At 41.9% G+C, this 20,000-nt stretch overlaps 1 protein-coding gene across 4 annotated transcripts in view; it reads right to left on the reverse strand.

The window, feature by feature from the left end:
- FOXN2 (forkhead box N2) overlaps positions 1 to 20,000 on the reverse strand; it is a 136,499-nt gene that overhangs the window by 104,607 nt on the left and 11,892 nt on the right. The window contains exon 2 of one of the 4 annotated variants that reach the window (XM_084623297.1): positions 8,894 to 8,982. The exons of the other annotated variants lie outside the window; for them this stretch is intronic. The gene's annotated coding sequence lies outside the window, so the exon portion shown is untranslated. The remainder of the gene's footprint in view (positions 1 to 8,893; positions 8,983 to 20,000) is intronic. 4 annotated transcript variants of the gene reach the window in all.

Genomic DNA, 20,000 nt, shown 5'->3' on the forward strand with positions numbered 1-20,000 from the left:
AGGAGGGCTTTGGGATGTATGGCCACTGGGAGGCATTCATGACAGAGGACAGTTCTTTCGAGATGGACTTCACCTGAGTAGGGAGGGAAATAGACTTCTAGGATGGAGGATGGCACAACTGATTAAGAGAGCTTTAAACTAGGAATTTGGGAGAGATGGTTGGGAGATGTCCAGGTAATCTCCATGCCGGATTTTAACACTGAGAGGGAAGAAAACGAAGTAAGAAAGGATACAGCTGTGGGTAGGAAAATGGACATAAGGAGGAAGAGTAGTGTACATACCAGTCTAATAGGTAATACTGGCAGCAGAATGTCTGCGCCTTATCGGGTAAAGAATGTGAGCGAAGCCAAACAGAAAAAATTAAGATGTTTGTACACCAATGCGAGGAGCCTAGGTAACAAAATGAAAGAACTAGAATTACTGGTGCAAGAAGTGAAACCAGATATTACAGGAATAACAGGAACATGGTGGAACAGTAGTCATGACTGGAGTACAGGTATTGATGGGTATGTGCTGTTTAGGAAAGACAGAAATAAAGGTAAAGGTGGTGGAGTAGCATTGTATATCAATGATGAGGTAGACTGTAAAGAAGTAAGAAGTGATGGAATGGATAAGACAGAGTCTGACTGGGCAAAAATCACACTGGGGAAGAAAGCTACTAGAGCCTCCCCAATGCTAGTGCTTGGGGTGTGCTATAGACCACCAGCATCTGAACTGGATATGGAAAGAGACCTCTTTAATGTTTTTAAAGAAGTAAATACTAATGGGAATTGTGTGATCATGGGAGACTTTAACTTCCCAGATACAGACTGGAGGACAAGTGCTAGTAATAATAATAGGCTCAGATTTTCCTGGATGCGATAGCTGATGGATTCCTTCACCAAGTATTTGCTGAACCAACAAGAGGGGATGCCATTTTAGATTTGGTTTTGGTGAATAGTGAAGACCTCATAGAAGAAATGGTTGTAAGGGACAACCTTGGTTCGAGCGATCATGAGCTAATTCAGTTCAAACTAAATAGAAGGATAAACAAAAATAGATCTGTGACTAAGGTTTTTTATTTCAAAAGGGCTAACTTTAAAAAATTAAGGAAATTAGTTAGGGAAGTGGATTGGACTGAAGAACTTGTGGATCTAAAGGCAGCAGAGGCCTGGAATTACTTCAAGTCAAAGTTGCAGAAATTATCAGAAGCCTGCATCCCAAGAAAGGGGGGGGAAATTCATAGGCAGGAGTTGTAGACCAAGCTGGATGAACAAGCATCTCAGAGAAGAGATTAAGAAAAAGCAGAAAACCTACAAGGAGTGGAAGATGGGAGGGATCAGCAAGGAAAGCTACCTTATTGAGGACAGAACATGTAAGGATAAAAGTGAGAAAGGCCAAAAGCCATGTAGAGTTAGACCTTGCAAACGGAATTAAAACCATAGAATCATAGAATCATAGAATATCAGGGTTGGAAGGGACCCCAGAAGGTCATCTAGTCCAACCCCCTGCTCAAAGCAGGACCAATTCCCAGTTAAATCATCCCAGCCAGGGCTTTGTCAAGCCTGACCTTAAAAACCTCTAAGGAAGGAGATTCTACCACCTCCCTAGGTAACGCATTCCAGTGTTTCACCACCCTCTTAGTGAAAAAGTTTTTCCTAATATCCAATCTAAACCTCCCCCACTGCAACTTGAGACCATTACTCCTCGTTCTGTCATCTGCTACCATTGAGAACAGTCTAGAGCCATCCTCTTTGGAACCCCCTTTCAGGTAGTTGAAAGCAGCTATCAAATCCCCCCTCATTCTTCTCTTCTGCAGGCTAAACAATCCCAGCTCCCTCAGCCTCTCCTCATAACTCATGTGTTCCAGTCCCCTAATCATTTTTGTTGCCCTTCGCTGGACTCTCTCCAATTTATCCACATCCTTCTTGAAGTGTGGGGCCCAAAACTGGACACAGTACTCCAGATGAGGCCTCACCAATGTCGAATAGAGGGGGACGATCACGTCCCTCGATCTGCTCGCTATGCCCCTACTTATACATCCCAAAATGCCATTGGCCTTCTTGGCAACAAGGGCACACTGCTTACTCATATCCAGCTTCTCGTCCACTGTCACCCCTAGGTCCTTTTCTGCAGAACTGCTGCCTAGCCATTCGGTCCCTAGTCTGTAGCTGTGCATTGGGTTCTTCCGTCCTAAGTGCAGGACCCTGCACTTATCCTTATTGAACCTCATCAGATTCCTTTTGGCCCAATCTTCCAATTGGTCTAGGTCCTTCTGTATCCTATCCCTCCCCTCCAGCGTATCTACCACTCCTCCCAGTTTAGTATCATCCGCAAATTTGCTGAGAGTGCAATCCACACCATCCTCCAGATCATTTATGAAGATATTGAATAAAACCGGCCCCAGGACCGACCCTTGGGGCACTCCACTTGATACCGGCTGCCAACTAGACATGGAGCCATTGATCACTACCCGTTGAGCCCGACAATTTAGCCAGCTTTCTACCCACCTTATAGTGCATTCATCCAGCCCATACTTCCTTAACTTGCTGACAAGAATACTATGGGAGACCGTGTCAAAAGCTTTGCTAAAGTCAAGAAACAATACATCCACTGCTTTCCCTTCATCCACAGAACCAGTAATCTCATCATAAAAGGCGATTAGATTAGTCAGGCATGACCTTCCCTTGGTGAATCCATGCTGGCTGTTCCTGATCACTTTCCTCTCATGCAAGTGCTTCAGGATTGATTCTTTGAGGACCTGCTCCATGATTTTTCAGGGACTGAGGTGAGGCTGACTGGCCTGTAGTTCCCAGGATCTTCCTTCTTCCCTTTTTTAAAGATTGGCACTACATTAGCCTTTTTCCAGTCATCCGGGACTTCCCCGGTTAGCCACGAGTTTTCAAAGATAATGGCCAATGGCTCTGCAATCACAGCCGCCAATTCCTTCAGCACTCTCGGATGCAACTCGTCCGGCCCCATGGACTTGTGCACGTCCAGCTTTTCTAAATAGTCCCTAACCGCCTCTATCTCCACAGAGGGCTGGCCATCTCTTCCGCATTTTGTGATGCCCAGCGCAGCAGTCTGGGAGCTGACCTTGTTAGTGAAAACAGAGGCAAAAAAAGCATTGAGTACATTAGCTTTTTCCACATCCTCTGTCACTAGGTTGCCTCCCTCATTCAGTAATAGTATACCAATAGTAAAAGGTTCTATAGCCATATAAATGAGAAGAAAACAAAGAAAGAAGAAGTGGGACCGCTAAACACTGAGGATGGAGTGGAGGTTAAGGATAATTTAGGCATGGCCCAATATCTAAACAAATATTTTCCCTCCGTCTTTAATGAGGCTAATGAGGAGCTTAGGGATAATGGCAGGATGACAAATGGGAATGAGGATATGGAGGTGGGGGAGTTGCACTGTATGTAAGGGAGCAGTATGACTGCTCAGAGCTCAAGTATGAAACTGCAGAAAAACCTGAGAGTCTCTGGATTAAGTTTAGAAGTGTGAGCAACAAGGGTGACGTGGTGGTGGGAGTCTGCTATAGACCACCGGACCAGGGGGATGAGGTGGATGAGGCTTTCTACCGGCAACTCACAGAAGTTACTAGATCGCAGACCCTGGTTCTCATGGGAGACTTCAATGACCCTGATATCTACTGGGAGAGCAATACAGCGGTGCACAGACAATCCAAGAAGTTTTTGGAAAGTGTAGGGGACAATTTCCTGGTGCAAGTACTGGAGGAACCAAATCTTCTGGACCTGCTGCTCACAAACCAGGGAGAATTAGTAAGGGAAGCTAAAGTGGATGGGAACCTGGGAGGCAGTGACCATGAGATGGTCGAGTTCAGGATCCTGACACAGGGAAGAAAGGAGAGCAGCAGAATACAGACCCTGGCCTTCAGAAAAGCAGACTTTGACTCCCTCAGGGAACTGATGGGCAGGATCCCCTGGGATAATAACATGGGGGGAAAGGAGTCCAGGAGAGCCGGCTGTATTTTAAAGAATCCTTATTGAGGTTACAGGGACAAACCATCTCAATGTGTAGAAAGAATAGTAAATAGGCCAGGAATCATAGAATCATAGAATATCAGGGTTGGAAGGGACCTCAGGAGGTCATCTAGTCCAACCCCCTGCTCAAAGCAGGACCAATCCCCAATTAAATCATCCCAGCCAGGGCTTTGTCAAGACTGACCTTAAAAACTTCTAAGGAAGGAGATTCTACCACCTCCCGAGGTAACGCATTCCAGTATTTCACCACCCTCCTAGTGAAAAAGTTTTTCCTAATATCCAACCTAAACCTCCCCCACTGCAACTTGAGACGATTACTCCTTGTGCTGTCCTCTTCTACCACTGAGAATAGTCTAGAACCATCCTCTCTGGAACCACCTCTCAGGTAGTTGAAAGCAGCTTGGCTTAACAGTGAAATCCTTGCTGATCTTAAACACAAAAAAGAAGCTTACAAGAAGTGGAAGATTGGACAAATGACCAGGGAAGAGTATAAAAATATTGCTCTGGCATGCAGGAGTGAAATCAGAAAGGCCAAATCACACCTTGAGTTGCAGCTAGCAAGCAATGTTAAGAGTAACAAGAAGGGTTTCTTCAGGTATGTTAGCAACAAGAAGAAAGTCAAGGAAAGTGTGGGTCCCTTACTGAATGAGGGAGGCAACCTAGTGACAGAGGATGTGGGAAAAGCTAATGTACTCAGTGCTTTTTTTGCCTCTGTCTTCACAAACAAGGTCAGCTCCCAGACTACTGCACTGGGCAGCACAGCATGGAAAGGAGGTGACCAGCCCTCTGTGGAGAAAGAAGTGGTTTGGAACTATTTAGAAAAGCTGGACGAGCACAAGTCCATGGGGCTGGATGCACTGCATCCGAGAGTGCTAAAGGAGTTGGTGGATGTGATTGCAGAGTCATTGGCCATTATCTTTGAAAACTCATGGCGATCCGGGGAAGTCCTGGATCTATGACTGGAAAAAGGGTAATGTAGTGCCCATCTTTAAAAAAAGGAAGGAGGAGGATCCTGGGAACTACAGGCCAGCAAGCCTCACCTCAGTCCCTGGAAAAATCATGGAGCAGGTCCTTAAGGAATCAATTCTGAAGCACTTAGAGGAGAGGAAAGTGATCAGGAACAGTCAACATGGATTCACCAAGGGCAAGTCTTGCCTGACTAATCTAATTGCCTTCTATGATGAGATAACTGCCTCTGTGGATTAGGGGAAAGCAGTGGACGTGTTGTTCCTTGACTTTAGCAAAGCTTTTGACATGGTCTCCCACAGTATTCTTGCCAGCAAGTTAAAGAAGTATGGGCTGGATGAATGGATTATAAGGTAGATAGAAAGTTGACTAGATTGTCGGGCTCAACGGGTAGTGATCAATGGCTCCCTGTCTAGTTGGCAGCCGGTATCAAGTGGAGTGCCCCAAGGGTCGGTCCTGGGGCCGGTTTTGTTCAATATCTTCATAAATGATCTGGAGGATGGTGTGGATTGCACCCTCAGCAAGTTTGCAGATGACACTAAACTGGGACGAGAGGTAGATACGCTGGAGGGTAGGGATAGGATACAGAGGGACCTAGACAAATTAGAGGATTGGGCCAAAAGAAATCTGATGAGGTTCAACAAGGACAAATGCAGAGTCCTGCACTTAGGACGGAAGAATCCCATGCACCACTACAGAGTAGGCACTGAATGGCTAGGCAGCAGTTCTGCAGAAAAGGACCTAGGGGTTACAGTGGACGAGAAGTTGGATATGAGTCAACAGTGTGCCCTTGTTGCCAAGAAGACCAATGGCATTTTGGGATATATAAGTAGGGGCATTGCCAGCAGATCGAGGGACGTGATCGTTCCCCTCTATTCGACACTGGTGAGGCCTCATCTGGAGTACTGTGTCCAGTTTTGGGCCCCACACTATGAGAAGGATGTGGAAAAATTGGAAAACGTCCAAAGGAGGGCAACAAAAATGATTAGGGGACTGGAACACATGATTTATGAGGAGAGGCTGAAGGAACTGGGATTGTTTAGTCTGCAGAAGAGAAGAATGAGGGGGGATTTGATAGCTGCTTTCAACTACCTGAAAGGGGGTTCCAATGAGGGTGGATCTAGACTGTTCTCAGTGGTAGCTGATGACAGAACAAGGAGTAATGGTCTCAAGTTGCAGTGGGGAAGGTTTAGGTTGGATATTAGGAAAAACATTTTCACTAGGAGAGTAGTGAAGCACTGGAATGCGTTACCTAGGGAGGTGGTGGAATCTCCTTCCTCAGAAGTTTTTATGGTCAGGCTTGACAAAGCCCTGGCTCGGATGATTTAGTTGGGGATTGGTCCTGCTTTGAGCAGGGGGTTGGACTAGATGACCTCCTGAGGTCCCTTCTAAACCTGATTTATTCTATGATTCTATGATATTCTATGATTACCACATCCGAGGTAGAAGCCAAACTCAAACATCTTAATGGGACTAAATCGGGGGGCCCAGATAATCTTCAACCAAGAATATTAAAGGGACTAGCACATGAAATTGCCAGCCCATTAGCAAGAATTTTTAATGAATCTGTAAACTCAGGGGTTGTACCGTATGACTGGAGAATTGCTAACATCGTTCCTATTTTTAAGAAAGAAAAAAAAAGTGATCTGGGTAACTACAGGCCTGTTAGTTTGACATTTGTAGTATGCAAGGTCTTGGAAAAAATTTTGAAGGAGAAAGTAGTTAAGGACATTGAGATCAATGGTAATTGGGACAAAATACAACATGCTTTTACAAAAGGTAGATCATGCCAAACCAACCTGATCTCCTTCTTTGAGAATGTAACAGATATTTTAGACAAAGGAAACGAAGTGGATCTAATTTATCTCGATTTCAGTAAGGCATTTGATACGGTTCCACCTGGGGAATTATTAGTTAAATTGGAAAAGATGGGGATCAATATGAAAATTGAAAGGTGGATAAGGAACTGGTTAAAGGGGAGACTACAACGGGTCATCCTGAAAGGTGAACTGTCAGGCTGGAGGGAAGTTACTAGTACAGTTCCTCAGGGATCGGTTTTGGGACCAATCTTATTTAATCTTTTTATTACTGTCCTCAGCACAAAAAGTGGGAGTGTGCTAATAAAGTCTGCGGATGACACAAAGCTGGGAGGTATTGCCAATACAGAGAAGGACTGGGATATTATACAGGAAGATTTGGATGACCTTGTAAACTGGAGTAATAGTAATAGGATGAAATTTAATCATGAAAAGTGCAAGGTCATGCATTTAGGGATTAATAACAAGAATTTTTGTTATAAACTGGGGACTCATCAGTTGGAAGTAACAGAGAAGAAGAATGACCTCGGAGTATTGGTTGATCACAGGATGACTATGGGTCACCAATGTGATATAGCCGTGAAGAAAGCTAATGCAGTCTTGGGATGCATCAGGCAAGGTATTTCCGGTAGAGATAAGGATGTGTTAGTACTGTTATACAAGACACTGGTGAGACCTCATCTGGAATACTGTGTACAGTTTTAGTCTCCCATGTTTAAGAAGGATGAATTCAAACTGAAACAGGTACAGAGAAGGGCTACTAGGATGATCCGAGGAATGGAAAACCTGTTTTATGAAAGGAGACTCAAAGAGCTTGGCTTGTTTAGCCTAACCAAAAGAAGGCTGAGGGGAGATATGATTTGCCCTCTATAAATATATCAGAGGAATAAATACCCGGGAGGGAGAGAAATTATTTAAGCTCATTACCAATGTGGACACAAGAACAATATAAGTGGATATAAACTGGCCATCAGGAAGTTTAGACTTTAAATTAGATGAAGGTTTCTAACCATCAGAGGGGGGAAGTTCTGGAACAGCCTTCCAAGGGGAGCAGTGGGGGCAAAAGACATATCTGGCTTCAAGACTAAGCTTGATAAGTTTATGGAGGGGATGGTATGATGGGATAGCCTAATTCTGGCAATTAATTGATCTTTGACTATTAGCGGTAAATATGCCCAATGGCCTATGATGGGATGTTAGATGGGGTGGGATCTGAGTTACTACAGAGAATCCTTTCCTGGGTGTCTGGCTGATGAGTCTTGCCCACATGCTCAGGGTTTAGCTGATCGCCATATTTAAGGTCAGGAAGGAATTTTCCTCCAGGGCAGATTGGCAGAGGCCCTGGGGGGTTTTCACCTTTTGCAGCGTGGGGCATGGGTCACTTGCTGGAGGAGTCTCTGTACCTTGAAGTCTTTAAACCATGATTTGAGCTCAGACATAGGTTTGGGGTTTATTACAGGAGTGGGTGGGTGACTGAGATTCTGTGGCCCGGGTTGTGCAGGAGGTCAGACTAGATGATCATAATGGTCCCTTCTGACCTTAAAATCTAGGAGTCTATGAGAATACTTACACCCAAGGGTAGGGAAACCTTTTGAGTACACTCACTTATTCCTATGGAACTACTGATGCGAGTAAGGCCCCATGTACACTACTAATGTAAATGAGTCAAGAGACTTGGTTACAATGCAGCTGTCCCCTGAAAGTTAAAAATTCTACTGTATATCATCCAAGGCTTTAGCCTAATGAGGATATAGTTCGATCCCAGATCGGCTAGAATTTGAACCATGTTGTAACTGTGTTAAAGGACGGCAGCATTTTAACCATGCCCTGGACTCATTTATAGCTGAAGAGTGCATGAAGCCTAACTTACACCACTATTCTTAGGCATGGTCTATGAAGTTTCTTTGGTGAGGGGATGTGATTTTTTATTTTATTTTTTTTTTACCTTAATAGATAAATCAGTATAACCCTTAGCATGGAAGCAATTACACCAGTATAAGACATCTTTATACATCTTTACCCCGATATAATGCGGTCCTCAGGAACCAAAAAATCTTACCATCTTATAGGTGAGACGGCGTTATATCGGGGTAGGGAGAGGAACCGCTCCCCGCCCCAGCTCACCTCCGCCTCTGAGAGCGCCACCGCCGCTCCACTTCTCCCTCCCTCCCTTCCAGCCTTGCTTCGTCAATCAGCTGTTTGGTGCGGGAAGCCTGGAAGGAAGGAAAGAAGGACAGTGGGGGGAAGAAGAGGCACGGCAGCAGCACGCTCAGGGGAGGAGGCGGAGGCAGAGCAGAGGTGAGCTGGGGTGGGGAGCGATTCCTCTGCGCCCTCCCCCCCCAGTTACTTGCTGCAGCCCTCCCCGCGCCCCCCCACCTCAGTTCACCTCCACTCTGCCTCCTCCTCTGAGCGTGCCACCACCGCTCCGCTTCTCCCTCTCTCCCTCCAAGGCTTGCCGCGAATCAGCTGTTTGGCGCAGCAAGCCTGGGACGGAGGGACAGAGGGAGGGGGAGAAGCATAGCAGCGGCGCACTCGTGGGAGGAGGCAGAGGCGGAGCAGAGGTAAGCTGAGGCGGGGGGGCCACAGCAATTAAGGGGGGGGGCAGAGGAACCGCTTGCAGTAACACGAATTCGGATATAACAAGGTAAAGCAGCCCCGCTCCCCGGAGAGCTGCTTTACTGCGTTATATCCGAATTCGTGTTATATCAGACCGCATTATATCGGGTAGAGGTGTACTATTATTGCTTATTCCCCTAACTTTATTGGTATAACTGTGTCCACACAAAAGGTTGTAACTGCTTTAACTATCCTCGTTTCAAATAGCCATCCTTAAAGCAGTACAAAAACTGTGTGTAGATAAGGCCTTGTAGGAATAAGTGACACTACTCACAACCCCTATACTTGGAAATACATGCAAATAGCAGAGGACAAACTCAATTAATATCTTCCTTCATTACAAATAGACAGACGAGTCACAGTTCTGTCAAAAAAAAATCTCTGCATAGCTATGTAAAACATTATTTTTAAAAGCTGGAAAAGTTAAAACAATGAATTCTTCTGATCAAAGTATTTCAAAAGCCCAACATGGGTGTGTGTGTGTTAATTATTTAATTAATTGATTTGATTTCCTTCTCCCCTCCCCTTTTCCTTTGTCTACACAATGTATTGTGCATCTCACAAGAACTGCTGTTCAGATTGAGGTCAGATTTAAATCCCAAATGCACTGCAGAAGGTCTATATTTGATTACAGTGCTATATGATGTCATGTATCCAAGACAACTAAGGCATTATGGTCTCCTAGGGATAAAACTATCTCTTGGTAATAGATTTAGGCACCCCGGCATGTGACTGATCCGTTGTCTCCAAATGAAAAATGTATGCAGCTGCACTCTTCAGCAAAACACATTACAACAAAAGGTCCAAATAATTGTTCTCATTGGACAGCATACAGAGACAAAATAGATATTTTCTTTTTAAATAAAAAGGCATATCAGGTACTTTAAAGATGGAGATACAATTTATTAAAATCAGTTTGTAATATGTTTTAGAATCAGACAACCAAGTCTATTTTGGGGGGTGAGGGGCCTTGAATGTCTCCCTGTGACTGTACAAAACCTCTGCAATATTCATTTCTGACTCACGTATGTGGGGAGGAACTCTTTCTTCCCATAATTTACTGGATATTATATAAAATAAAGGTTTTCCAGTTATTCACTAAAATATTTTCAAATTTCTCTCATTTTTAATGTCTCTTCCCAGTCTTCTTCCACTCCTTGATGTAAAATTAAAACTGAGAAACTGAGCACAAAATTGGAAGAGAACCAGTATCAGGAGAGATGCATGAAATGATTACAAAATTCTGCATCAGAAAGAGAGACCTTACAGGGACACAGGCAGCTCAAATTTAGCCCAAGATTTAGGTTTTGTATGTTTATTTTTACAAATCAAAACAAAATATAAATGTTTCCATGATTTAAAAGGCAAAATAATAATGTCCATGAAACTGGTATTTTAAATAAACATTCCCTGACAACATTTCAGCTGCAAACATTGGCCCAATCCTGTAATTTGTTATGTGCGGATCAACATCATAGTGAAGCAGCACACGAATTGCAGGATCAGGGCTATTTATTTTAAAATTGCCCATAGCCTTATTCAAACCTACTGAAGTCAACAGGAGTTTTCCCATAGACTTCAACTAGTTTTGGATCAGGCTCCATGTGCATTAAAACCTGAAAATGTAACTGATTGGAATGAAAAGTGACATGGACTATCAGATTGAACAGTGAAACTAAAAAGGCAAAGAATAAGCAAACACCATAAACAGTAAGCAATTAAAACTAAATTACTATAAAAACAAATAATTTTGATTTTTTTTGTAACAGAAAAAGACATTTGAAAAGATACTACAGTAGTCACTTTTCTTAAATTCTGCATGTCCCACAGTAAAAGAATAAAAACTAAAAGATGGGTGCCATAGATATAGTTATATAACTGTGCCACCTGAGCGCATTGCACTGAAAAAAAAAATACTGTTAATTTCATTTCCAAGATTCCCCTATCATACACAGTTCTCCAGGATAGCCTCAAAACAATACTGAATATTCTTTTGTTGATATTTCAGCTGAAGTGTAGCAATAACAATTGCCCAATGTTACAAAATGTCATACTATCTCTTTTGCTAACAGCTTGTAAGCCTTTTTAAACACAGATATCAGAACTCCACTTGAACCTTATCTGAAAGCATGAAGCTCTAATTTTATCTGAAATGCCCTTGCAGTGAGAATAATTTTTTTAAGTAGCACTTTAACAATACCAGAAAAAACTACGGCATTACAAACAGAGCTTACTGAGACCACAAAGATTGCATTGGTTTCCATTTTCAAATGACTGCTATACAGGCATAATTTTTCTTCCTATCCTTTGTGGTCTTCCTTTAGTTACATTTTTAATCACATCATTCCAAACACCTCTGATTCCAAGACAGGATATATGTTTGGATTTCTCTTTTACAAATTCTTTGAACTAAATTTTATACTTCATTCAGCTTCAGACTGCACTTTGAAAGTTTCATAAATAGAAAACAGCTAAAAACATAGACAACAGCACTTATATCACTAGTATTGATACATCCTTAGACATGTTTTGATTCAAGCTAGTATTTTTCCTAGTGCACAGTATTACTATCAATGTAAGTGTCAAGAACACTGTTTATCTGTCTAGAACTTTGCTCTACCACAGATTGCTTTCTATGGCACACAATGGTAATGTAGCCAGTGTCATGCTCTGGGGGTGCAATCTAGATCAGTATGTCATTGTGTCACTGCCTGCCCTGTAACCTTGGGTGTCTTGAATGCTCTGTTGTTGTGGCTCACAGCCTGGACACCAACAGCCAGCTGACTAACCATTATGTCCCTTGTTACAAACAAACAAAAGAAGGAATACACTACTAAGACTAAAACTTAATTTCAGCCCATTACAATCTTTGCCTAAGCAGGTTTCTCATCTATAATCAATTTCCGGAGATTTCAACCACCTTGGCTAAAGAATTCATCTTTCCGCAATCTCAAGAGCTCTGGCCTCTTCATTCCCTCAAGTGATGGAGGCCAAGATGGTATCTTCTCTCTCATTATATTATCTTCCAAAACTCACTGTTTTGTCCCCAGACTCAAGATAATCTCATGCTGTTCTTTCCTTCCTGTGGACATCCCATCTCCCTGCTGATTCATATGTAAATAGAACTTCCATTGTTTCAGGTCACTCCTTGCTTAATTTCACTGGAGACAGATAGACAGCTACCTTCCCTATTGTCTGGGAGAAAACCTGTTCACTAACTCCCTCTGATGTGCCTGGTTTAAACACTTTATTCACAGACTTTAAGGCAGGGTAGTCAATAGGTGGACCACAGGCCAAATCCAGACCGCCAGATGCTTTTGAATGGACCTGAAATCTTTTTATTTACTTATTATTGTTCTTATTTTATTATTTTCTCTGGAGTCTGGACCTTGAGTATACCTTGACGAGGAAATTTGGACTTTGACAAAAAAATAATTGCTACCTTTGCTTTAATGCCTATCTCTGAGTATTCATAATTCCTCACATAGTGTTTACACATGCATTTTACAATGATGTTGATCACCAGTGTGTCATCAGCTTTCATAAAAGATCTTACTTGATGTACTTTTATAATACAGTAATACTGTGTACACTCAGTTATTTATTTGAGGTTCAGACCCCATTTTTATAGCTAAGAAGCAACCTCCCTCACTTGTTAGGCTGACAGCTTTGCTTATCTTTCATGTTAATGTGCCTTCATGGCCACTGCCTAACTACAAGATTGGTCAGCCAAACAAATACACATTCCTTTGTCCAAGGCAGACTGTGCTCATACATTGCTTGCCAAAATTGAGAACATAATTTTAGCACATATGCGTAACATTGTACGCACCCCATACATACATTACACAATTAGTTTTCTAATAATATCTTACATCACACCTTGTAGATATAGATTATGGCAATAGTATTTAGGTGTGATGAATAAGTCAAGAACCACAAGAGTTGCTGACACAGTATTGAATCACCAATGGGCCTCTTTGTCGCATGCGTACAAAATAAAGTACGTATCAGAAATATATTAACATAGGTGAACAGACTAAAGAACTATGATTAAAGTGAAATGGTGCTGGTGTTAGAGAAAAATTCACCTTTTTTTTGTTTTGTTTAGCACTAATAGGATTTTCATACAGCTAATGATTTAAATTCTCTTGATTTCAGATTGTAACTTTGCTTAGGCCTTGCCTACATGCGAGAAATTGACCAGAATAGCTATTCTGGAATAACTCCCCCATGTGGACATCTATTCCAAAATAAAAGTGATTTAATTCCAGAATAATTACTCCACTTTGTGAGTGGAATAATTATTCCAGAACAGAGTGTCCACATGGGGAAAACTACTCCAGAATAGAATCACAGAATATCAGGGTTGGAAGGGACCTCAGGAGGTCATCTAGTGCAACCCCCTGCTCAAAGTAGGACCTAATCCCCAACTAAATAGCTATGCCAGTCAAATAATAAACCAAATTATTTATAAGAGGAAACAGTTCCACCAGTGCCACTACATTCTGGGTAAAATGGAGATGAAGCCTCACATAGTTACGCTATCTCAATTTAGAATGAAAGCTAGATATAGTAAATACAGTATTCTCAAGGCAAAGAGAAAAGCACTTGCATTAATCAAGCTAAGCTATGAAAATACAAAATGATATCCTATACTTCTCATACAACATGGTTAAAAGGCACCAAAGCAGAAGAGAAGAATATAGTTTGTATTTGGATTAAATAACTCTGAAAAGAATGAAAAGCTGCCTATTACCATTCTGACTATTTTTGGTCAAACTGACTGTGGTAGAGGCTATCAATGCTGTTTGGCAACAGGCTTACTTGTACCCACCAGCTGCTGCTGCACTCTAATCCCACTAGGTGTGGGTTTTAAATCACTGAATTTTCTTTAGAAAGTATCCTAAAATCATTTTGGCGGCTGTATAATAGCATACAAAAACAACATAATAAAATACCATCCTGCTAAACTGCAATCACAACAACAAATGAGAGGCCCACATTTTAAATAGGAAACTAAAGTTAGGTAGTAAATATAGGGAATGCACTAAAAATAACGTTGAAAAAACAAAGCTTAGAGGTGCTACAGTGGGAAGGTACAAAAGATTATGTTTTATAGGAGGACAGAGCAAGTTACACACTATAGGGTCCACCACAGCAAGAACATAGTAGCAAGGCAGCATCAGATGCAATGGTGGAATGCTTACACAGAAAGTGATGTGTGAGCATAGATATCTGACAGTACAAGGATCAAGGAGCAAATCCTGATATAACCAGAGGCAACACTGTTAATGGATTACAGTAGTTCCAATTTAAAATCAAAGCATAGTCAATGACGTTGCTGAAAGACATTTTGGACTGTGTTGACCTGTCCCACTAATGTGGGCAAACCAAGTTCAACACCACTTAAAGCACGATAACAGTTGTCAAAGACTGCTGAAAAGGCTAATCATAGGAATTAAGAATCCTTAGGCCCCCTCATGGACCCAAATTAAAATCATGTTAAAGACATTTCAGCTAATAAGGCAGAGGTAGTCAATAGGCGAACCGTGGGCCAAATCTGGACTGCGAGACACTTTTGAACAGACCCTGAAATCTTTTTATTTACTGATTATCATCATTATTGGTTTTATTATTATTTTCTCTGGAGTCTGGGCCTTGACTATACCTTGACCAAGAAATTTGGACCTTGACAAAAAATAACTGACTACCCCTATAATAAGGAATGCATACAGTTTCTTTGGACAGTGTAGACGGGGATGACTGTTTTACAAGATGGCTCAGTCATCCCTGTCCACACTGACCAGAGAAACCTTATTAGCACTTTGCTAACAGCAAGAACTGATTTGAAACCCCATTGTATTAGAAGAATTTGAAATTTAATCTCAGCAGAGAACACAAAAGTCTGGAAAAATACTGAAGCAATAAGATACCCGCCATCTAATAAAAAGAGTCTTAACCTCATATAAAAATTGAGCTATGGGCTGAAAGAGAGCTAGTTTCTACTGATCTGAAAGCCAAACAACTTCATACAATAGGAAGAAAAGGGAAAGAAAACCTATTGTAAGATCATGTGATGAGATCTCTGGTATAAAGCTTCCCATATACTCTGACTCTAACTTCTCTAAAATGATTCCTGTACAATACTCACCATGCGGAACATGAACATGTCCACCCTTTACAACACAATAGCTACTCTTTCCAAGTTACCAAGTCATAGACATCTGGGCACTCAGCATTAAATAGTACTCATCAGTTCTTTTCAAGACAAAATATGTTCCAGTATGTTTGTGCTTCTGAAGCTATGATGTTGTAGAGAAAGGAGACAAAGTACTCAAAGGTCATAAGGACACCATTGGACACCAGGCAGCATTTTTTTTTTTTGTAGTGAGTAATTTACTACCACATGCCAATTCTATCTCACCTGACTTAAATTATACTTTGTGCGTACCCTGGGATATCACTATACACTTTTACCTAATGTGATAAAGACAAATCAGACACTTCTCATCACATATATCAATGGTACTCAACCAGGGGTCCGGGGCCCCCTGAGGGCCGCAAGCAAGTTTCAGGGGATCCGCCAAGCATCGCCAGCATTAAACTCACTAGGGCCTACAGCAGAAAGCTGAAGCCCCGCTGCACAGGACTGCAGCCCGGGGCACCAAGCCCCAACACATGGGGCTGAAGCCTGAGCAACTTAGTACCTTGTGGCGTGGTACCCCGGGCAACTGCTCTGCTTCCTACCCCTTAACGTCGGCCCTGGCTTTTATATGGAGAAAAACAGTTGTTGTGGCACAGGTGGGCCATAGAGTTTTTATAGCATGTTGGGTGGGCCTCCGAAAGAAAAAGGTTGAGAACCCCTGACATATAATGTACTGTGTTATATAGTATGATTACATCCACAATGCAAAATTGAAAATATGATGGGAAGTGGATTTATTGTAATATAGGGATATACATGATATGTAAATATCCACTTCTAAATGAAAAAAGTCTCTTAGCTGCTTCTTGCTTTCATTGTGGATCTTTCTCTTGATACAGGGAAGCTTTGTGTAACCGTTCGAAAATAAAAATTCATAATTTGTGAAGTCTGGCTATGGACAGGACTTATACAAGTGCATACTTGCATATAAACTGTAAAGACTGGCAGATATGCTATATGATTCACTAAGTGAAAAAGCACAATACAATTTCTGCACAGGAAGTTACACAACACCATTTTATTAACCGTCAAGCAGGGAGCACACAAAGCAGATCTATCTATGTTAATGTGCTCACCAATTGCTAAATCAGACATGGAAATACAAGACAGTTAATTATAATATCTTATTTATACCAAAATATACATACTACCACATGGATTAAGAACTGTCCCAAACCTGTGCAGCCAAATGAAATAAAATGGATGAAACTTAAACTGATGCTAAAAGCTAATATAAATTAAGTAATATACACTGCTGCACCCAATAAGCTGATAATCTTTATTTTGGGGGGATGAAAGGCCTGTAGGTCTATACCACAACACATCAGATGGTTGCCCCTCTTGAATTTACAAAACAAGAGTTTAGGTCCTGCACCTCCCCACCACCCCACCCACACCTGCACCCTTCATCTCTCTGTCCTGAGGGGCTCCCTACCCTGCTACTACACTACATCTCTGCTTTGAGGGCACCTCTACATACACCTGCCCATCATGATGGAGGCACAGCCAGGCCAAATTTGAATGGTGGTACAACCCCATGAGCCAGGTTGAACTGACCACACCAAAACCACAACTTCAACAAACAGTGGTTGCAATTTTTGAACAAAAAACAAACAAATAAATCAAAAAACTTTCTTACAGCCTTGCCAATGAGTCAACTGTGCTCAGTATCCTTCACTCCCAATAGTTCCAGTGGGAGCTGAGGATGCTCAGCACCTACCATGAATCAGGCTCTGTGTTTATGAAGTGTTTTGAAACTGTGAGGTATAATTTTATAGCTAAGTTTATAATTGCATTAAAAAAGGGGAAAAAATTGAGACTTTCTAGGTAGTTCAAATGTAATACAAAATAAAAAGCAAGAAACCAAAAGCCTCTCGTTTGTGTAAGAGTGGGAGAGGCTAGAGTCAGGATATTATGTCAGAACTCCCACACTCCCAAGTACCTTGTACAGCAAGAACTTCTTCCACTCATCACATACACAAACTCTCCAGAGGCCTTATCAGAGATTTCTAAATGCTCTCACTAGAGATGAACAATCAAAGCAATAAAATAATCCCGACTAGTACACTGTGCATGTTCAGCCAAGCAAATATATGTCAATGTTTTTAAATATTACAGCTGGGTCGTGAAAGAACAGAGACTAGTACACCAGGGATTTGTGAAAATTCCCCTCCTTGCTCGACCAGTAGTAGCAAGACAATGAGCATTTCTATATTAGAAAAACTGCACCAAATATAAATATATTGATCTAGTTAGACTGGTGTAAACCCCAGTTGTAGATACACATAAGTAGAAGTTAAAATGGTTTAAATCAGTTTATCTTGTGTCCGTAAATTGCAAGCTAACTCTTGCTCAAATAAGTTTAATTTCACTGCCTCTGTATTATTAGGGATTTGCACTGGTTGAGCTAGGTTGATTTAAAATTTATTCAGTTAAACCAGTGCAAGTTTTCTAATATAGACCAGGTCTGAGCACCCGAGTCAGGCACAGTTGCCTATGGCAACAGCCTCACAGTTATTTAAACCTACCCAGGGTAAGTCTAAACATCACCATGTTAAAAACAGTTGAAGCGGCAGGAATCTTTTCTACACTAGTGCTCTGTGTTGCCAATACCACTGCAGTTCCCTACCAAAGCCAGAGACCGTGGCCCAATTCTCTGTTGCCCTGCACCTTGTGTAGTCATTTTCAACAGTGCAAAGTGAGCCATTATTCAAATGGCAGCATTTACACTCTTTTTGCACCAGCGTACATGATATGGTGCAAGTCAACAGGGAATCAGGGCTTAGTATTAAACACTTTAAAAACCACCATTTGTCCCCATCCATATTGACCAAACATTGTTACAAACTAGTTCAGGCACAAAGGAGTTTCCTCTTTATGACTAAATGTGTTTTTAAAGTGGGATTAAACTACAAAACAAAAACAGAAATGATGTTAAGATCATATGTATTTGACAAAGATCCATGCTAACCTGGCCAGATACTACAAACTTGATTCTCCTCTGATTAACAACAGTGTAACTCCAATGGCATTATTCTTGATTTGCACCTGCGTAAGTGAAGGAGAATCAAGCCCTGTCATTCTGATTCAATAGCATTTAAACATCCATTCTTCACAAGTGTAAAATGATTAGACTGGATGCAAGGCAGGGTGGATAAAAATCCATGATTTTTTTAATTTACATTACATTTTTTTGATAAAATGCTTTTTGAGGAAAAAAGCCTATCTAAAAATAGTTTTAATTAAGATCCATGATGAGATATCTTTGAGCTATAACATAAGAGGGATTATAAATTCTAATTCTATAGTATGAAACAATATATTCATGTAAAGTTTAAGAAAAGTTTTGTAAATGTGTTCCAATAGTCCATGGAATAGGGACCCAATCTTATATAGTTCCAGGGGCTTCTGTATAGATCATTTAGGTTAATCTTTCTATCTATCCAATGGGAGCAGAGAACAGTAGAGAGGCTAACAGAGGGAGTTTGCCTGGGATCTGCCTCAGAGGAGGTACGCTGCATTGACGAGGCTGTGTTGGTGAGTATCTGAGTGTCTGTTGTGGGGACAGTTTGACCATGTGCTTGATTGGCTGTTTGAAAAGTGTGAATTGGGAGTGCTTTGTTCCAGGTGAGCCTTGAGTGGGCCTGACTGTTATAAAAAGCAAGTCAGCTGTGAACCAGCTGAGCCGTAAACAGCAGAGAGGCTAACAGAGGGAGTTTGCCTGGGGAGAGCCCACTGTGGCTTACATCTTGCCAGCTTCTCTGAGTAGTTACTACAACTCCTGAGGAAGCTCGTAGAAGGAAGGTAAGATGGATGGGGAGAGTTCAGCTGTTGTGACCTGCACTGGATGTGCCATGTTTGTCTTTCTTCCACAGGACAGAAGTGACTTTGTCTGTACAAAGTGCAAGCTGGTCTCCATATTGGAAGAGAAGGTTCAAGGTCTGAAGCAACAGGTATCGACCCTGTGTTGCATAAGAGAAACTGAAGATTTCCTGGACAGACGTCAGGATATGCTTCTACATACACAACATTCTGAAGATTCAGAGCAGGCTGCACTGCAGGGACAGGAGGACGGTGAAGAAATTTGGCAGCATATGACCTCCAGAAGAAGAAAGGGGAGCGTCCATGTACCAGCAACACAGATACAGGTAAGTAAAACCGTTTTCATGTTCTCTCCACAGGTACTAATGCAGAGAGTGGACTAGATGATACATCTGAGGGAAGGGAACAGAAGGAGACTCTGCCGATTGGAAGGCATGAGATGCACTGTCCTAGGGTTGGGAGTTCCACGACCACCGCTCCTAAGAGAAGGAGGCGGGTGGTGGTGGTCTGGGACTCTCTCCTCAGGGGGACTGAGTCATCTATCTGCCATCCCAACCGGGAAAACCGAGAAGTCTGCTGCTTCCC

Source organism: Lepidochelys olivacea, assembly GCF_965140295.1.
Source record: "Lepidochelys olivacea isolate rLepOli2 genome assembly, chromosome: 3".
Classification (NCBI taxonomy): Eukaryota; Metazoa; Chordata; order Testudines; family Cheloniidae; genus Lepidochelys; species Lepidochelys olivacea.